Source organism: Pantherophis guttatus, chromosome 7 (genome assembly GCF_059756535.1).
Source record: "Pantherophis guttatus breed Tessera chromosome 7, ASM5975653v1, whole genome shotgun sequence".
In the NCBI taxonomy this organism is placed as follows: domain Eukaryota; kingdom Metazoa; phylum Chordata; class Lepidosauria; order Squamata; family Colubridae; genus Pantherophis; species Pantherophis guttatus.
The window spans coordinates 40,162,836-40,184,591 of record NC_142069.1 but is presented as its reverse complement, the minus strand read 5'-3'; the positions used below and the strand labels follow the sequence as shown (position 1 = coordinate 40,184,591).

At 37.5% G+C, this 21,756-nt stretch overlaps 1 protein-coding gene and 1 long non-coding RNA gene across 2 annotated transcripts in view; one reads left to right on the top strand and one right to left on the bottom strand.

The window, feature by feature from the left end:
- The window catches only part of MGAT4C (MGAT4 family member C), a 360,127-nt gene that overhangs the window by 272,572 nt on the left and 65,799 nt on the right, over positions 1–21,756 (bottom strand). The window lies entirely within an intron of this gene.
- The window catches only part of LOC132712598 (uncharacterized), a 38,206-nt gene that overhangs the window by 15,479 nt on the left and 971 nt on the right, over positions 1–21,756 (top strand). Inside the window, exon 2 of the long non-coding RNA XR_009623242.2 lies at positions 14,655–14,793. This is a non-coding gene — a long non-coding RNA (uncharacterized LOC132712598). The remainder of the gene's footprint in view (positions 1–14,654; positions 14,794–21,756) is intronic.

The window sequence follows — 21,756 nt, the reverse complement described above, 5'->3', positions numbered from 1 at the left end:
ACCACTTTTCTAGGTAAGCAATGGCTCTTTGATACACGTTGATGGCTTCTTTTTTGAACTTTTGCACGGCATTCTCAGGCAAATGTTTTTTTACGTAAGGCAAATAAAACTTTCATTCCAAAAAACTGCTCATCGTATTTTTTTTGCAAAGAATCACGCAGCTTACACATGATAATGTGAAGATCACATGCCAATTCCAATTCGTTATCACTAAGAACTCGACACAGCTGATTTTTTATTGATGTAGAATCTTCGAAAGAATCCTCATAAAAGCCTAAAATTTTCACACACAGTCCTTCTTCACAAGTAAAATATTGTGCAACAACGGGATACATTTTGCGATTTCCCTTGTTTGATGTGTCAGTGGAGAGAAAAAATGGAATTCCAGTTTTAAGATCATTGAGAACCAACTCAATAGACTTCCGGTTTGCTGTTTGTCGCTGCCAGACGTTCCTTTGGGATCGTCAGCTTCCATCGCCTGTCAGAGCCGCCTTCACAACGGAACGGCGGCTCGAAAAAACTCCGTTTCCATGAGGAAACGGAGATAGAGCCGGCAGGGGTGGGTAGAACTCTCCGCGGAGTCCCAAAAGTTTTTCCTTTACTTTTGGGACGGAGCGGATGAGATGCCCCGTATCCCCAGCCGCTGCTGCGGGCTTTGGGAGACCTCTGCTGATGCAGAGCCAGGCGTCAAAAGCAAGCCTGCAAATTTAACAGACTACTCAAAGAAAATGTGAGCTGGACCTGTAATACTGAACTGCAAGTATTTTACTGATTTTTTAAAAAATTACTTAAGAGAGAGGAGGAAAAGAAAGAGGAAAAAAAGCCTTTTAAAATGGCGTCGGCTGGAGGAGAGGCTGAAAGGGAAAGTCCTTCCGTTTTTTATTACTACAATGTAGCGGAATAAATACCACTGGCTACATTTGTAGACAAAACTTCGCTCCTGTGTCTTTTTCTCTTTTTTTTCCCTAACCCTAACCCTAACCCTGATATTGTTGTTGATTGGAAAGAAGTCTTTTTTTTTTCTTTCTTGCTTTTTTTTAACAAAGCCTGCCTGGGCGGAAACATGGCACTGAGACTCATAAAGTCAGATAAACAAGAAGGGGGGGGATTCCCCCACCAACAACTTAAAGGAACAAGTCTTAACTCTTCAGTCTCAGAAACCTGATTTTAATATAATAGAATTTTTTATAGAGGAGATTGAAAGAAGGGAGGAGATTGTGAATCAGCAACTTGAAAAATTTAAGCAGGAAATTAAAGAATTGGTGAAATCTAAGTTTGATTTTTTGGAGAAAAAACTCTCAAAAGTGGCTAATGGTTTTACAGAATTTATGATACAGTTGGACACAAATACTAATGTACTAGAGTCTAAAATGGAAGAAATTCAAGATAAATTGGACAATAGAATTCAAAAAATTGAAAATGATTTGACAAACACTCAGGATAATAGCTTAGAAGAAAAACCTAAAATGGATGCTGATCAAAAGTATGGTAATGCAGAAAATCTGCAACAGAAGATTGAAAAAGAGATTTTAATGGTACAATATAATTTCACAGAATATGCGATAAGATTAAGAGGTTTGCAGGAAAATAATAGAGATGATTTAAGGAAAATATCTTCTGAATTTCTAGCTGGGATTCTAAAGGTTCAACCTGACAAAGTGTTTTGTAGGATTGACAGAGTTTATCGAATCAACTCCTGGATTGCCAAGCAAAGGCAATTGCCTAGAGATGTGGTGATTTATTTTACAGATAAAGAAATTAGGAATAATATCGTGCAAAATTCCTTCAATTCTAATTTGCAATTGTATGGAAGAAAGATTTGGATTTACAAGGAACTCCCACCTAAGATATTGATGGAAAGGAAGAAATTTGGTTTTCTGGTGAATGAGTTAAAAAAGAGAAATATCCCATTCAGTTGGGACGCCCCAGTTGGTATTATATTTAGATACCAAGGAGAAAGATATCAGCTAAATACTGTTGAAAGAGCGGAAGAATTTTATCAAAATAGGTTGAAAATGAACTTAACATCTTCAGGTATAATACAGGATAAGCAGAAGGAGCCGGAAATAAAGGTAAAATATCGAATCACAGAGACTGTACCAGATGAATTGCCTTTGGATTTATTGGATACCCCAGCTGGACTATCTACAAATTTGAGAGAAGTGGCATCTAACCTTAATGTGATGACTTATCAAGGCAAGGATAAGCATGGAAACCAATTAGGGGATATACAAGGGATAAAAAAGAAACATGAGATACAAAAACAAAACCAACAAGACCAATCTACAAAGCAGAATAAAAACCAACCAGATGATACACAATTTGTAGAAAGGAAACCAGGATGGAAACCAAACCCACAAAAAGAAAAGAAAAAAAGAAATAGGTGGCATAAAAATAGAAATTTCTAAATCAGGCAACAGTGAAGCCAGTGACTTTAAAATATGAATGATTATGTGTAAACACAGAAGAGGCGACGTATTGGTTAATATCATCCTGAGGATTGTGGCAGATCTCTGCATGGCCGTAATTTGGGGACGTGAAACGAGCCTTAAACTGATGGATTTGAATTATCCATTTTGGAATTTCTTTTTGTGTTGATAAACATATTATATTATCTTGAATCACAAGGCAAGAGAAGTATGCTGGGGCATGCAGAAGATCGGGTTGTTACCCACTACGATGATGGGAATTAATAATCCTGATGAAACCCACAATTATTACTATATGGAATATAATTATAATGTCACTCGGGTGGTTGTTTTTACTTTTATACATATAAGAAGATATTTACTACTGATGGGGGCAGATATGATTGAAGATCCTGAATAAACTGTTGCACCAGCAAGCTATGTTACCCAATTATGGATGTTGGTTCTACCAATCCAGTGGAAAGACCTCAAAGAAGATATTATATGGATTATAAATTTAAAGTCATTGTCTTTTCTTTTTTTTTATTTAGATATAATGGAAAATATAGACATATGTTTTTAAGTAGTGTGGGCAGTGAATCAAAGATATTAAGAAATGTTGTGTATGGTAATTTTGCATGATAGTGGGTGAATAAGCTAGTTAATAGATTGATTAGTCTAAGAAAAGGGATTTTTAAGTGATATATTTAGGGGAGTGGAGGAAATGGATAGAGTGGAATAAATGTTAAACTAGATTTTATGGGGAAGGCCGCTTTGAAATGTTATAGTAATATATATATAGAAGATTAAATGTTAAAGTAGGACTTATTGTATAGTTTTAAAGTGGAGAAGTTATTCTATAATGTCATAGTATAATGTCTTTTTTTTTTCCTTTCTTTTCTCTTTTCTGAAATGTATGGATAAAGGGGGATGTTATAATATTAATAATATTTTTAGTAAGTAAAGGTTAATATTTAGAGGAGGGAGTAAGTAATCTGTTATGAATTAGGTTTTTTTTTTGTTATGAAGAAGTCACAGGGGGGATGGGTGGGGAGGGGGGGTTAGGGAGGGGGAGGGAGAGGGGAAAAAAAGGGGGGAAATTTGTATTTGAAAACTTTTTCAATTAAAAAAAAGAGAGAGAACCAACTCAATAGAAAAAGGATACAAAACGTCATTGACAATAGCTGATGATTTGGTTCTTCCACAAGACATCTTTTTTACAATTTCTGAATCATCAAAAATTTGCTTCATTAACTTAATACCGCAATCTTGAGCCAGGAAAGAAATATGGTGTTTGATCCCATGGTAAGTTTCAGCCATTTCAGCTACAGTCACTTTCTCACTGAAAGAGGAGTTTTTAACAATGAAAAACGAATTGATTTGCTTGTTGCTGGAAGATATTTTCTCCTTATCTAAATGATTTTTTGTGCTTGCATGCTGTGTGACAGCTTTTATACCATTATATTCAATTGTGAACAATTTCTGACAATTTACAGTAGGCCGTCGTATTTGTTCTGTTGGTTTCGTTGTTGGTAATCCATGCAAAAGTAGCTTCCCAGTCTTTGGTGTATTTGCACATTCCTCTCTTTCGTTTTAAAGAATTCGAAATCTCGCCGCTGTCACTCTCATCACTCGACGCCATTTTAGGGCAGTTGACACAAGCTACAATACATTTTAAAAATGTGAACTGTACATAATTTTATAATATATTTTTATTTTAATCTCATCATTAATTTTTTCGGAGAATCGAGTTCAATGGATATTCGATCTTTGTCTCATTCTAACTTATGAAAAAAAAGACAAAACGCTATTCTCCTATCCTTATTCTCTTAGACTGTACAGCTTTAGATTACGTACCATTTCATCATAAAGCTTTTGAATAAAAAAAATGTCCACTATTTTGTGAAAAAAAATAGAGAACATAATGTGAAAAAAGTGGATTGTCCGCTCAAATAGGCAACTCTAAGGCTAAGGGAGTGGCCAATTATTCTCAATCCTTACTCTCAAGGAGACCTCCGCCTCCTGAGTAGCCACTCCTGCCTTTTGGCAGCCCTGCGTGCTCGAGCATTGAGGAGAGGCTCCTCTACTTCGCTGTCTCCACTTGAAGGAGCCTCTGGAGGTTCTGAAGGCCCAGGCTGAGTCTCTGCCTCTGGCACCACATCCTCTTCAGCTTCCTTGCTATCTGACGCGACTGACCCCACACCAGCCTCCTTGTCGTTGGGATCAGCCACGATCCACGCAGGCCGCTGGCGGGCCACAACAGAAGTAGGGCTTTGGTCACAAAGGGTCTTAAGGGAAATTGAGTTTCTGTCCCTTTCCAGTCGGGTTTCAGATTTTGACATAGGACATAAACAACTCTGGTCAACCTGGTGAGTCTTTCAGGGTTAGGATGAAGATAATTGACATTCTGACTTTTATTTGATTTCTCAGAGGTATTCTGTATCATCAACCATGGTATTCCTCTAGACTAGCAATGAGGGCTGGAGACTGGGTGCAAGGTTTTATAGTGGGTCTGTTTCTTCTTAAATGAGCAGTTCCAGTTAAGGGGGGGGGGAGTGGAATGGTTGGTTGTTTCAATTTGGGGCATATCAGATTTTAAACCTCTCCCTTTACCTTCCAAAGTGCAAAATTTCCATAACTTCCTGACCTTCGGAAAGATTTGTAAGAACTTGTTATTTGTGGAGCTTTTGGGTGCTAAAAGTACAAACATTTTGTTAGCTTTTTACACGCAAAGCATTTGTTTCGTGTACACTGCGCATGTGCATGCAGCATGTGTTGGGCACGCACTGTGCATGCATGCGTGCAGCATGCATTTGGCACACACCATGCATGCCAGGCAGCAAACTGGTGGCACACCATGGAGGATTTCACCACCTGCTATGTGGTGCATATCTGTGGATGTTTTGTTTGTTTAAAAATAAGCAGTCTAAAAAATGGTAGTATACAAATATTTCTATGAATAAAGAAATAAGTAAAACATCTGTTAGATTTGAATTGCCTGCCTTACAAATATATTTTTTTTAAAAGTTTCTTTTTATTTTACAAACACAGAAATAAACATACAATGTATTTTTTCTGAACAGAGTATTGGCCAGTTCACAAATTTAAACATTTTTTAGTTATTTCCAACACAATTTATATATTCCGTTTTTGCCATAGTATTTATTCTGTCTAATTTTTGTAGACCAATATTACCCTTTATCCTAACCTCTGATTTTAATAAAATTCAATTTCAGAGAGGGTGAAAAGAGATGAAGAAAGAAAAAAGGGTGGAACGGAAAGAATATAAAAACTTTAAATGATGACACTGGGATTAACAGTGGGAAAATAAGAAAGAGGGAAAAGGAATGGAAAATAATGGGAAATACAGGGCAAAACAGAAGAGTTCAGGATTTTTTTTAAAAAAAGAAGGGGAAGAAAAAGAAGAAAATATTAAAAAAATGGGAGAAAGAGAGAAAAATGAAAGAAGAATATGTTGTATACACTCAGAATTGAAATATGAATTGAAGTAAGATTTATAGATAATAATGAATGTTAGAAAAGATAATAGTTGAGATTATGATATTAATTAAGTAATATAAAATAATGGAATAAGTTTAATATATGGGATTGTAACAGTTGGAATAGTTTTAATTGAAACTAGGGAAATTGTAATAATTAGAATATTTCTAATTGCATTTTTGCAATTTAATAAAAAAAGTGGAAATGATATTGTATTATGAATTAATTAGACTGTGGTGAAAATAGAAATGATTAAGATGTTGAAGAGGTATAAATATATATATTTGACAAAATAATTGAAAATTAGAGTTAAGATTTAAGGAAATGTATGGTATAAAGTAATTTGGCTTATTATTATCATCTAATAAGAAAAGATTAACATATTTGGAAAAAAAACAACAGAAAGAAATGAATGATTGTAATGCTATATAATTAACTGATTTTTATTAAGATGTTGGATTGTATTATTTGAAATACATATATTTGACAAAGTAATTGAAAATTAGAGTTAAGATTTAAGGAAATGTATTGTATAAAATAATTTGGCTTATTGTTAAAAGAAATGAATGATTGTAATGCTACATAATTAATTGATTTTTATTAAGATGTTTGATTGTATTATTTTGAATAGTTGATAATGAAAAATATTTGTGATCATAATAAGGGAATATAAGGAAATACTAGGAATTATATTGTGAGATTTTAAATTTAAGGGTTTAAATTAGAGATGAAAAAGAAAAAAACAAATATTTTTTATAGTCTTCCCATTTGCAGGGAGAATAACTAGCTGGAAAAACAGCATTGTTTATATTATATTATAAAATATTATATTTTAAAATTTAAATAAATAGAAACCTTTTAGTAGGAATGCAAATCATATGCTAGTGCATTAAATTATTGTAATCTGGAAATTTAAATGGCATAGGTAGACAAATTTCAAATGTTTAATAAATTGCACATAATTTGTGTTCATTTTACTGGAACGTGAATAATTTTTTGTGATTTTGATTTTCTGGGAGAGTTTTAATGATGTTGAACGCTTAGGTATTGATCTTTCTTTTTCTTCTGCTAAACAAAATATATTTAGAAATTTTTAGAGGTTAGAAATTTGAAATGGAAAAAACTAATGGAAAATTCTAAAAGTTTATTTGATTGGTAAATAAACTGCAGGGTGACAAGAGTTCATTGCTATATGAACTTGATTCAGCTCAAATTGCTTCCACTGTGTTCTATATTTGCATGTAATCCAGTAGTAGGTTTCAATTTCGGCCACTACTGGTTTGCTCATGGGCATGCACAGAGATGTCTGGGTGGGTAGACAGAGCCTCCCATTGCCGCCGCTATCAGTACACCTGATCGAGGGTTAACCCACCACTGACGTAATCACTTTTTTCTGGTCAAGAGAGAATAATTGCTTATTATTTTATTAACAGATTTCAAGGCAAATAATTGCTCAGTATAAAATGAATAACAGGCACCATTAGTAGTACCTGTTAAAAAATTCTGTATATGTGATTCAAGAGCCAGTGTGGTGTAAAGGTTAAGGATTAGAAACCAGGAGATTGTGACTTCTAGACGCACCTTAGACCTGAGGCCACTGGGTGACCTTGAATCAGTCATCTCTCTCAGCCCTAGGAAGGACGCAATGGCAAAATTTCTAAAATCTTACAAGAAAACTGCAGGGACTTATTTCATTTCATTTCATTTATTGGATTTATATACTGCCCTACTCCCAAAGGACTCAGGGCGGTGAACAGCCACAGAATAAAACACGTAAATACAAAATTTAAAAACAGAATAAAACCTAATTAAACAATTTGGCCGAGACAAATTTAAAACACCCAATAATTTTAAAAACAAATTAAAATTTACATTTTAAAGGGGAAAGATTTAGGCCAGGCCGGCTTGATGGAATAAAAAAGTCTTGAGAGTGCAACAGAAGGTTCGCAGATCTGGGATCCTCCGTATCTCCCGGGGGGAGCTCATTCCAGATAGTAGGTGCCCCCACAGAGAAGGCTCTCCCCCTGAGGGCCGCCAGTCGACATTGTTTGGCCAACGGCACCCAGAGGAGCCCCTCTCTATGAGAGTGTACCGGCCGGTGGGAGGCTATTGGTGGTAGCAGGCGCTCCCGTAAATAACCAGGTCCTAAGCCATGGAGCGCTCTAAAGGTGATAACCAACACCTTGAAGTGCACCCAGAAGACCACCAGGAGCCAGTGCAGCTCGCGCAGGAGAGGTGTTACATGGGAATGCCATGTCGTTCCCATAACCACCTGCGGGGCTGCACTCTGCGCCAGTTGGTGCCTCCGAGTGCTCCTCAAGGGGAGCCCCATGTAGAGAGTGTTGCAATAGTCCAGGCGGGAGGTGATGAGGGCATGAGTGACTGTGTGTAAGGAGTCCCGATCTAGAAAGGGACACAACTGGAGAATCAGGCAGACCTGATGAAAAATCCTCCCGGTCACGGCCGTCAAATCTTCTTCTAAAGACAGCCGTGAATCCAGGAGGACGCCCAAGTTGCAAGCCCTCTCCATGGGGGCCAGCGATTCACCCCCAATAGTCAGTGATGGCGCCAACTGACTATATTGGGGCGTCGGAAACCACAGCCACTCGGTCTTGGATGGGTTGAGCCTGAGCCTGTTTCTCCCCATCCAGATCCGCACAGCCTCCAGGCACCAGGACATCATTTCAAGGGCATCATTGGGGTGGCCTGGGGTGGAGATGTACAGCTGAGTGTCGTCAGCATACTGGTGGTACTTCACCCTGAAACCACGGATGATCTCGCCCAGTGGCTTTACATAAATGTTGAACAAAAGGGGCGAGAGGACTGACCCTTGTGGCACGCCACATATGAGGGGCCTCGGGGTCGACCTCTGCCCCCCTACCAACACAGACTGTGACTGGTCGGAGAGAAAGGAGGAGAACCACCATAGTACGGTGCGTCTCACCCCCAACTCTTCCAACTGGTGCAGCATGATACCATGGTCGATGTATCAAAAGCTGCTGAGAGATCTAATAGGACCAGGACAGAGGAGCAACCCCTGTCCCAAGCCCTCCAGAGATCATCAACCAACGTGACCAGTGCCGTTTCCATGCTGTACCCAGGCCTGAAGCCCAACTGGAACGGATCCAGATACATCGTTTCATCCAGCTGCTGGGGGAGCTGTTGCGCAACCACACTCTCAACAACCTTCGCCACGAAGCGAAGGTTGGAGACTGGATGATAATTAACCAATACAACTGGATCCAGGGAAGGCTTCTTGAGGAGAGGCCTCACCACCGCCTCTTTCAGGGTGGCGGGGAAGACACCCTCACCCAATGAAGCATTTATAATCCCCTGGAGCCAGCCTCGCATCACCTCCCGGGAAGCCAGCACTAACCAGGAGGGACATGGGTCCAACAAACATGTGGTCACGTTCAGTCTGCCCAGAATCCTGTCCACGTCATCAGGAGTCACAGGATCAAACTCATCCCAGATAACATTCTCAAGACCGCCTCAGTCATACCCCCTAGATCTACCCAGTCGGAGTCCAGATCTTATCTAGACAATTCCCAGGAATTAACACTGACTCAAAGGCAACACACAAAAAAGTATGTGTGCTTGTAAATTAAGTTTGCATGCAATTTTAAGGTTTATTCTCCCATGGACCAAGCCTACATAGATAAGTTGCACATTGTATAAGGTTATATCATTGAATTCTATTTTCTTCTAAGAGGAAAGAAAAGACCAATACTCTTTGTCCTGCCCCCACATTAATCTGTCAGTTTTCTGATTTTAAGACATGGCAAAATAGCTCTTGCCAGAGCAATTTTCTCATTGAGAAGGATATAGCAAACTGAAGAAAAACATTTTTGCAACAAACCTTTTAGTGTCTTGATTTGGCAAAATGTTGCTGAAGTTCATTCCTATATTTCTCAAACCAGAAATTTCTGCTCTTATTTTGAGACACTGATATGTTCATCACTTCAATATGAGTTTGTAAATGTTCTTCGTAACTAAATGCTAAGTATCTCATATTATAGGATAGAGACAATTAAGGTATTTATTTATGGAGCAAATGAAAATGAAGCTGCAAAGGAAAGAACAGAAAAATATTCTTTCTTTATAGTTGAACTTTTCTATCTTTAGTCATAAAGATTCCTGTTATTATGTAATTTTTTGAATATTTTTTATATAGGTAGTCCTTGACTTACAATAGTTCATTTAGTGATTGTTCAAAGTTACATCGTCATGTTCTGACCCAGCAGAAGCAAGAAACAGGCTCCTTGTCACGAAAAAAACCCTCTTTCCTAACTGCTCTGCACATACGTACATCTGGAACAGGTCCCAGCTGTTCTTCCTCCTCACTCATCTCAGCCTCTAAAAGCAGTTACCTCTCCAGTGGCTAGGAAATGTCAGATGGCCCTGGCTCTATCTCTGTGTCTGACACAGAGCATCTATCAGAGACTCCAGAACTGACCCAAGTTCCTCCCCAACCTCCTCATCATCCAAATCTACTGCCAGCTCTGCTGGCAGCTGGTAGGCCACAACACATCACTGGAAAAAGTGATTTGTGACCATTTTTCACACTTACAACCTGTTTGAGTTTGCAGCGATCCAACCAGCACACAAGTAAACAATTCAGCAGGATTCATGTATAAAAGAAACTTCTTTATATACAATAATATAAATCATGATGCACGTATACAATACCCATGCAGCAGAAGCCAGAACCAGAACTCAGAATCCAGAAGTACAGAATCAATTTAATCACAGAAGCAATAATAATCCTTATATATTCAGTTCAATGAAGCTAAGCCACGCACAGGCTCCGAGCCATCTCCCCTGGCTCATAACAGATCCTGTTTCTTAGTCACCAAACAGTTCCCATTGGCTGACTTCTTGTTATGGCTATCCCAGCTCATAATTACACTGACACAACCTGCTGCAACATCCCCGTGGTCCCATTATCAAAATTCAAATGTTTGGCAAGTTATTCATATTTATGACGGTTACTGTGTCCCAGGATCATGTGGATTACCTTTTGCAACCTTCTGACAAGCAAAGTCAATGGGGAAGCCAGATTCACTTAACAAGCATGTTACTAACTTAACTACCACAATGATTAATTTAACAAATGTGGCCAAGAAAGGTCATAAAATGGGGCAAAATTCACTTAACAACAGTCTCACTTAGCAGCATAAATTTTGGACTTCATTGTGGTTGTAAATTGAGGATTGCCTGTATTATGTGCGTAATCATTCTTTGTAAGTTTCCTTGAGCTGAACTGCTCCCTTATGCAAACAATTGCATCACAGTGACAATGGTGATATTCTTTGTCTTCATTTATTTCCATTTTCTTTAGCTATAGACTTTTTGTTTCTCACAATTCTTCCAAGTAGTTCTCCATATATTACAGGGGCAACTTATGCAGTTTGAGCATTCTATAATCCTATATACTCCTTGTATGCTTTAATATTATAGATCTATATTCCTGAGATTGATTTTGCAAATGGAGCTTACACAAGTTTATTTTTTAGCTGTCAGTGTGTGGGAGGCTATGGACATGGGTCAGTATAATACAATAGGAAATGGGGTCAATGGTTTCATCTCTGCTTTCATCCTTATGCAATCCTACTCTGTTTTCCCCAAAATAAGACCTTTTCTTGTATATTTTTTGAACCCTGAAATAAGCACTTGGCCTTATTGTCATGTGCTCAAAAGCCCGATTGGACTTATTATCAGGGGATGTACTGATATACAACAGAGTACTTATATAAATTGGAATACAGTTTGTAGATTACACAAATTGTGTGTGTGTGTGTGTGTGTGTGTGTGTGTGTTTCTAGATCACCCACCTCCCTCAAGAAGTTGTCAGAACAAACCATCTTATCAGTTTCATAACTTCCCAGAGCATTCCATGTGGAATTCTTATTGGAATTAGATATGGGTACTATTTTACAGGAATTACACGTAGTCTTTTAAACTCAATGTCCATAGGCTTTGGTCTCCATAATTTGCAATAGAAGAATGAAGTGAACAGACTCTTGGGAAAATTTGGAACAAATGATCTGGTATTACTATGTATAAAAACAGGCATTTTGAAAGAAATTAACATATATATTTTACATATTACTATGCAGTGCTACTTCAAGGGTGTATGGCACCCATAAGTCACTGAGTCCTAGCTCCATCTCCCATTAATGCATATAATCTTATTATTAGAATGATTTGGAAGATGTTTTGATGCTCTAGACTAGCGTGTCTACTCAGGCTTATTCCTAATTGGCCCCGTTCCTACTCATATCTTACCCAGAAGTATCTGCAGCCCAATATATTGCTTAGATCACACTAAACTTTAAAATTTGTATTTTACTGAATCTTTCAAAAATCTAATTTCTCTAAAATACACAAGAGATACAGACTTCTATATCTCCATTTATTGGGGCACTTTAGGTTAGACCTATAGCTTAGGGTTCTTCAGCACAATTTCTTTTAAGGGAAGGCACTGGTGTGTATCACATGACTGCTTTAGAATTCCAATTAGAATGCCACACATACCAGATCAATCAAATGTCAGTAGTTCTATATCTGTTCTTTTCTGGGCTATTATTTTTCTATAGCCAGAAGTTGAAAATATTCTCAAAGAATAGCTTTAGTCATAAACATTGGGCTCAATTTAGTCTTCTGACAGATTGATCTACTATGTCAGACTTTAATACTTCTTCTATTATTCTGAGAGTTAAAGCCATCATATTAAAAATGAAATTCCATATTATGCTAAGAATTATCCTTTTTTCCTCCTCCAGGTTTGGAAAGTAAATTACATAAATTAAGAACACAATCATATGAAACTTTTATTCTGAATGAACCTATCTGAAGAATTTTGCAACATAAAAACAATAATTTAACATTATTCTTTCATTTACTACTTTTCTACCTAAAGTGGGACCCACAATATTGCAAAAAAACTTTGACCTATTTTTTCCAGCTGCATACAATATGTAAATTTTGTAATCCATATGGATGAGATGGGTGAGCTAAGAGGGAATAAAATAAACATTAATAGCTTGAGAGGGAAATACACAGATGGACCCATGGATATGTTTATGCTTTGAATATATTATTTTTACTCTAGATAACTTACTCCATTTATTGTTTCCAGCTGGATTCACCAGAATGAATATGAATATATTCAGGAAACTATAGTCTGACTGATTTTCATCTGGCTATAGTTGCTTTAAGCAGCATTTGACAGTATGAAACTAATTGAAGTAAGCAATGCACAATAGGGAATCATTACAATTTTCTAAGGAATTATTCTGTAATATGGCTTTGGAAGGTGTGATGTGGAAGTTTTCTGCCAGGCTGATCACTTGAATTTTTAGTTAAAAATACACAGTGATATAGTATTATGTTCTAAGATCTATGAATTTATGTGTTGTTTATATGTTACTTTTCCTTTAACTTCCTGGGAAATGGTGCTTCCTTCAAGACTTTTTATGATATTATAATTCATCATATTGTATATTCCTCATATGCTGAGAGAATCATCGAGAAATTTGCTTACTGGAAAGATAATACATATTGATTACCCAGTTCTATTATTAGCAGAACAAAATTAAGATTTATCAAGTCTTATGTTACACAGAGCACTTCCTCAATTTTACAGCTGGTTCCAATATTCTCAAATAACGTAATGGTACGTGGGAATGACCTTGGGATGCAACCAAGGCAATCATCAAATAAAAAGGAACTTACCATATTTTTCGGAGTATAAGACACACCTTAGTTTTTGGGGAGGAAAATAAGAAAAAAGCTGGTTGGCGGGTGGATTGGCCTCCCGGAATATCCCCAATCAGCTGTTCCCGGGGGTGAAGTTTAGCAAGAGGTTGGTTGGTTGTGAGCTCTGTGCCTTGCTTTTTTTTTTTTTTTTTTTTGCTTTTTTTTCTGTCTCTGAAAGCCTCCAAAACAGACCTTCAGAAAAAAAGCCTCTAAAGCTCTGTTTTGGAACTTTTTTTCTAAAGCTCTGTTTGGAGGCTTTTTTTCTGAAGCTTTGTTTCTGATGCTTTTTTCAGCCTCTGAAACCTCCATTTGAGAAGCTGGGCGGGGCTACATTCAGAGTATAAGATGCATCCAGATTTTCACCCTCTTTTTTGGGGGGAAAAGGTGCGTCTTATACTCTGAAAAATACGGTAGCCTGCGGTAGGAATGTGGGCAAGCAGCTCAGAAGGATCCTCTCTAGTTTCATGGGTTATAAAGGGAACAGAGGGAGAAATGTACTTTCAAACTGTCAAGATTCTGTTAATGTAACCTTACAATAAAATAGAATGAACATGTTTCTTGTCTAGTCTACTTTACAAGATTGACAAATAAGTAGCACGGCAATCAGATATTAAAGAAAGATGGAGAAATATTGAGGGATTTGATTGAATTTCAAAATTGTGTCATGTGTAATGCTGAATATTTACTGGATTCAACGTTTTTGAATTTAAATAATATTTCTGCTAGTGAAATATTATGCAAAAAGAATATTAACTTCACTTCAAATGCTGTACTTAGAATTGGAATAAGATGTTTCCTCCTTAGTCTATTACACCAAACATCATAACTAAAATTAATAGCTGCTTTTCCCAAAAATGCTGAAAATGAAATGAGTAGAACAATTCTTCATATGTGGTAGCAATGTTGCAAAGTTCAAAATATTGGAAATTAATTCATCGTGAAATGGAACAAATTTTGAAAGTGATAATTCTCTTTTAACTTTAGATACTTTTATCAGCTTTTACCAACGCACACATTGTTTCAAAATGTGTATATGATAACAGCTGCAAGGACTTTACTGTTTGCATTTAAAAACCACATTGGAAAAAGTGTGTGATCCCTTCTATGGAAGAATTGTAAAACTGTGAGTATGCTTTGAAGTATAGTATAACTTGAAATCTAAAAACTAAATCTGATGTACAGTTCATTGTTATTTAGAAATAATTTCTAGATTATTGTTCTATACATGGTATTGTGCGACATCTAAAATTTGTGAGCTGTAATTTATATTTTAATCTGAAATATAATTTACACATTATTTACACTATTTTTCAATATGCATTGTTTAATATGTATAGCTTTTTTTCCCTTTATTGATTTCACTTGTGCTATCCAAATAATTTTTCAGTTCAGTAGAGACTTGTCTTGATAATAAATTGGGAATTAAATGTTTTATAGTAATTTATATTATAAATGGCTTATTTGAATATATTAGCTCTAAGATATTAGAACATCTGGTTATTCAAGATTGCTTGGTTATCCAAGTGTTCAATTATTATATTACTATATTTTCTTTATTATTTTAAATATGTATCATTGTTTCTTTTTGTTTTATTATAATTACTTAAATTATAGTAACAATTATTTTTTTAAAAATAGTAAAACGGCTCACTCGATTATTTTCATGTGGTGAAGTGCCTTAGCAAGGCAAATAAAAGATTAACTCACTTAGGCCTAGAGTAAGGTGACCAGATTTTAACATTGGTAAAGAGGGACATTGTGGGCGTGGCTTATTTTGTGGGCATGGCTAGCTGGTCATGTGACTGGGTGGGCGTGGCTAGCTGGTCATGTGACCGGGTGGCCATGGCTATGTGTATAGGGACTACTCAGAGGGCTGAAAAGTCATTTCTGACAGGTCCTCACACTTTTGACTGGTCCTCACACTTATGACCATCCTCACATTTATGCCCGTGCAGTATTCTTAACAACCATGTCACTCATTTCACAACTGCTTCTCTTCACCATGGTGACAAGATAGGGCAAAAACGTAAAATGTGAGGACAGTCGTAAGTTCGAGGACTGGTCAAAAGTGTGAGGACCAGTCAAAAATAACTTTTTCAGCCCTCTGAGTAGTCCATATGCACAAAAGGACTAACCAGAGGGCTGAAAAAATCATTTCTGACAGGTCCTCGCACTTTTGACTGGTCCTCACACTTATGACCATCCTCACATTTATGCCCGTGCAGCATTCTTAACAACCATGTCACTCATTTCACAACTGCTTCTCTTCACCATGATGACAAGATAGGGCAAAAATGTAAAATGTGAGGACAGTCGTAAGTTTGAGGACTGGACAAAAGTGCGAGGATCAATCAAAAATAACTTTTTCAGCCCTCTGAGTAGTCCATATGCACAAAAGGACTAACCAGAGGGCTGAAAAAAGTCATTTCTGACAGGTCCTCGCACTTTTGACTGGTCCTCACACTTATGACCATCCTCACATTTACGCCCATGCAGCATCCTTAACAACCATGTCACTCATTTCACAACTGCTTCTCTTCACCATGGTGATAAGATAGGGCAAAAAACATAAAATGTGAAGACAGTCGTAAGTTCGATGACTGGTCACATGACCAGCTAGCTACGCCCACCCAGTCACATGACCAGCTAGCCATGCCCACAAAATAAGCCACGCCCACAATGTCCCTCTTTACCAATGTTAAAATCTGGTCACCTTAGCATAAAAGGATACAGCAATAGAGAGGGATGAAGGAAGGGAAGGGAAATTAGAGTAGGAGTGAGGGTAAGAGAGGGAGGAAGAGAGGAGAAGGAGAAAGGAAGAGGAAGTAGGGAGGAGAAGAAGAGGGGGGGGAAGAGAAAGTAAGAAGGAAAGAAAAGAGAGAGATGGTAGGTTTGAGGAGAAAGATTGCTGTACAATAAAAAAGATGAAAGGGAAGAAAGCCAACCCCAAACAAATATAAAGATATTAAGATAAAGAATGAATTGTTAAACTTTAAAGAATAAAAGAGAACAAATATGAATAAATAGCAATAATTAGAAACACACATACAAACATACAATGTATTTTCTTTGAACAGAGTATTTGGCCAGTTCACAAATTTAAACAGTGTTTAGTCATTTCAATTAAATTTACAATTTCTATATTTCCTTTTTGCCATATTTATTCCTCATCTATTTTTGTAAAAAACCAATATTACCCTTCATCCTCATCTCTAATCTTAATCAAATTCAATTTTTCCCTTCTATTCTATATTATACCCCTTCCCATTGTCATCTATTTTTATATCCATCCTCACATTGTTTAATTATGTAATTATGTAATACAGTTGTTTAATACAAATTCAACATTTTAATATAAATCAATTAGTTATAAAACTATCTTTTTTGTATATTAATCAATATGAACATGAATATTCCAATTATTTCCATGCAATCCAATTTCTTACAAATCAATTAATTATATTTACCAATAATAATAAACCAAATAATTTCCCCCATATATTCCTCTGAACCACAACTTAAACATTTCTGCTTTCAACACAATATACAATTAATAGTATCTCAATTCAATTATTACAATTCCCTAGTTAAATACAGCTTTTTTTTCTTTTGTGTTTTAAAATCTTGAACTCTCCTCCTAAATTTCCCATTGTTTGCAGTTTTTCACCTACCTTTTTTGGGGAGGAAAAATAAAAATAAAAATAAATCTCTCTCTGCCTCATTTTGTCACGTTCCACCAAAGATCCTGGTTTCGGTTTCGTTTCTGCAGCTTAGCTAGGGGGAAAAAAAACTGCTTCAGGAACTCTTTACACTGATTGCCTGTAGGGCGGCCCTTTGAAGCCCCGGGCAAGAGTTTAAACAGTTTTTTTTTTCTTCTAGCCATCAGCTGGGGCTCAAGAGGCAGCGGGACTGAGGAGGCAGAATGAAAAATCGGGACTTTTTTGAAACGCCGCAGGACGCGGGACAAATTGCTAAAAAGCGGGACTGTCCCGCCAAAAGCGGGACGTCTGGTCACCTTAGCCTAGAGCTGAGAGTAGAGGTGATGATTCTTGCTTTTGAGACAGATCTGTTCTAGACTTTCTCTTTCTCTCTCCTCCCACTACACACATTGCTTCAGCCCCTTGAATGAAGGAATAAAGCATTATTCTTCACCTGCCTGGCTTCAGAACAACCTGCCCAATTTAGTGCTCAAAAAATCTGGTGACAGTCTGCTCACATTCAGAGAGAGTGAGGATGAACATACTAGAGAACCCTATGTATTGTTCCTAAGGGAATATTGGTTATTAAGCACAGAACCGTTTCTATTTGTATAACTGCTTCTCCCAGGTGACGACCTGAAGATTACTGTTATCTAAAGCTATCATAGCTAGAGTGCAAAATGAAGGTGCTTGGGAGAAGGCAGGCTAGAGAGTTTTCTGTTTTTTCTGACTTAATTGCCCTTCTTGAATTTCCTAGCTAAAATCTATTACACCATCTCCTAAATTCCTGAACAGAATTTATTTTAATGGCATTTTTATTTCTGAACTGTTCTAAAATCACAACGCATAAGCCATGTCATTATTGCCACAGTCTAGGACAGGCAGCTCTCAGGCTATGATGAAGCATATATTTTTTTTCTGGACAGAATCAAATCTGCCATATTTTCTTAGATTTGGGTAGGGTGTTTTGCAGTGGTGAATTTCAATTTTTTTTACTACTGGTTCTGTGGGCGTGACTTGGTGGGCATGGTGTGGTGTGGCTTGGTGGGCGTGGCTTGGTGGGCATGGCAGGGGAAGGATACTGCAAAATCCCCATTTCCTCCCCACTCCTGGGGGAAGGATATTGCAAAATCTCCATTCCCACCCCACTCTGGGGCCAGCCAGAGGTGGTATTTGCCAGTTCTCCAAACTACTCAAAATTTCCACTACCGGTTCTTCAGAACCTGTCAGAACCTGCTGAATAACACCACTGGTGTTTTGGGAGAGAAGTTCTTTATTTTTTTAGGCAATGATTATTGCTACCAGGCTCCATAGACATTGCTGAGCAATGTAACTGATTGCACTTTTTTTACTTTCTTCGGCTGCAGATAACTAAGCTGGAACATTCTATCTGGATCACAGATTAGGTCTCTGAATTAATATGCCCTGCAGACATCTTTGTTGTGCATTAAATTGGGATGTGTTCAGTGCCCTATTTGAAATCTCATGTGTTCTTATCAACTGACGTGTACTTTTGGCCTTACTTTCCAGGGATTGAAACCTTGTATAAGGTTTGATTAATATTAGCCCCTGATTTTTTTTTATCTCTGGCTTTAGCTCAGACCATAAGAAAGGCCCTGCAGGTTTTCATTTTCAGAAAAGTTCAAATGCCAGCAAAGCCTTCTAACTTTAATGACACTTTGAGAGGAGAAACTGATTTAATACTGCTGGAGCTTTGAGTGCACACAAGGGAACTCTCAGAAGTCTTTCATGTGGATTGATAGTGTGTTTTCAGAGGATTTAGAGACAGCATTACGTCCTCTAAGGGTTCTAAGATGTGTAAGTCCTCTTTACTATTTATTAATATCCTCAAAGAGGCAAGCCCTCTCATTTAGTACTTGTGCCTTAAACCAAGAATAGATTGGAGATACATTTTGTTCAGTTGCCATACTTTTCTGATCTTTGTTGTTGAATTTTCATCTGAAAAGAAAATGCATGCAATGCATGCAAAAAGAAAAAAAAGTGACCCTTAGGGAAAAAAATATGAACAACATGATTAAGAAAAAATATGTTTGCAAAATTTTGTCTCTAGAGAAGCCTCCGTGTAACCAACATTATTGTCCATTGGGCATTAATGGTATTTATATTTCCTCAAGGCTTTCTAATGTAAATTAATGCATGTTTTCCCTCTTTTGGTATAGTTATTTTGTTTGCAGGTTTGATCTTATTTTTAATGATAACAGAAGTTGTTGTATAAGTAACATATAACCAGTGTTGGGTTTCAAATTTTTTTACTACCGGTTCTGTGGGTGTGGCTTGGTGGGCGTGGCATGGCTTGGTGGGCGTGGCAGGGGAAGGATGCTGTAAAATCTCCATTTGCATCCCACTCCAGGGGAAGGTTACTGCAAAATCCCCATTTCTTCCCAATCAGCTGGGACTGAGGAGGCAGAAAATAGATGGGGGCAGGGCCAGTCAGAGGTGGTATTTACCAGTTCTCTGAACTACTTAAAATTTCCACTACCGGTTCTCCAGAACTGGTCAGAACCTGCTGAAACCCACCTCTGCATATAACATGTGTGTGTGTATGAGAGAGAGAGGGGGGGGGTATTTTTATTGTTTGTCTTGGCAGATTGGATTGAATTAGATAATTCATATTAATGGTACATATGAAGGTGAGTCCACCCATAGGGATAGCTGTGCACAAAATTTAGCAATTGACTTTATTTTATTAAAGTAAATATTAAAAAGAACTTTCCAGGAAAAAAAAAAACAAGAGACCTGCAAATGGACATGGCAGAATTGTTATTTGAACAAAAATGGATGAAATTGACAGAGAGATACAAGGGGAAGGCAATTTCATAAATGGCCCTCTTTCCAGGTACAGCAGTGAAATGCTTTTTCCCCTTCTTTTCTTTCATTTAGCTGGGTGAAATTGACAAGAATTTTGCACATTTTCCTACCTCCAAATGACAGGAAGAACTGTAAAACTGCCCCTCCCTCATTTCTGTCCTGACAAATAAGCTCATAGAAGGGAAAGCAATGGTATAAGTGGGAAGAAAAAAGAAGTAACGAACCTGTCAATCAAGGGCTATGTTAACTGTGGTCAGTCATTGTAGCTAAAGTGAAACAAGAAGCTAAAATGAAGAAAGCGATTTCTTAAGCACCTTCATTTCCAGCCAATATACATATAGAAAGCAAGCAACTGAATGCTGCTGAGTGGAAAAGTTCTCAGTTACTTAGAAGTTCCTAATAGGTATTTTATCTACTGCATGCTGAGTTCTCTCCCTTGCCCTTATGATGACCCTCTGAAGGCTTATAATCATAGAGAGGCCAGCAGATTAAAAAAATCAAACAGGTGAAGTTAGATTACCATCCTCTGCAGGACAGTAATGGTTTTAAGGAGGAACCACACAATGTTTCCCTTGAAATGTCATAGGTAATATCTGACTAGGTAATATCTTCAGTGTTTGAAGGGAGTGCAGTTTTCTCTCTGTTTATATACAGTTCCTTGCCCTCTCAGTATTAGTGGCAGTTTTCTCTTGTTTTCTCTTTGGTAGATCCCTGATTAGGCTGTCAATTCAGACTTGTTTGTCTGAATTGGTAGTTCCTTAATTAAGGGATTATTTATTGCTTGATTGTTCATCTGATATTAAACCTTTTTGTTTCCTTCTTAGCTATTTTATAGTCTCTTTTGACTAGTGTGCAAATGTTATTTATCTCTATGTGCCTTTGATGGTTGATTTTTCTGAATGCCATGCTTCCAGGAATTCTGTAGTATTTTTGGTTCTAGCTTGTGTATCAGGGAAGACCAATGCCCCTTCTGTAGTATTTTTGGTTCTAGCTTGGTCTAGGATACTCACAGTATCCTAAACCTGCAGGGCGGCAACCTGACATCACCCTCTCTGTTTATCAAACATTATAAGTTAAATATGTACGCCTCAGTGGAGGCGGCATTTGGCCGCCGGGTCCTTCAACAGGTACATATGGATGGAGAGACTTCTGACTAGATGAGGGCCCATCTGTAATGCAGGGGACAGCCAGCTTCGGTATGTCCCATTCCTGGATGCTGTCTCAACCTAGAGGGAGAAAGGGCATTGCTCTTATCTGATATGCACCTTCTCATTTGGTAGACACAGCATCCAGCCCCACCCTTTCCATTGTCTGGTCTTCACTTAACAAGACTTTGAGATACCGACACTTCATATTCATCAAAAGCGGGGAAGCCCTAGCAACAAGGGCAGAGCTTAACAGCTTTGACAGACTCAGTCCTTCAACCGAACAGACGAGAACAACCCATTCCTGGATGCTGTCTCCACCCAAGGAGAAGGTGCATATCAGGTAAGACCAACGCCCCGTCTGTAGTATTTTTGGTTCTAGCTTCGTTTAGGATACTCACAGTTTCCCAGTTA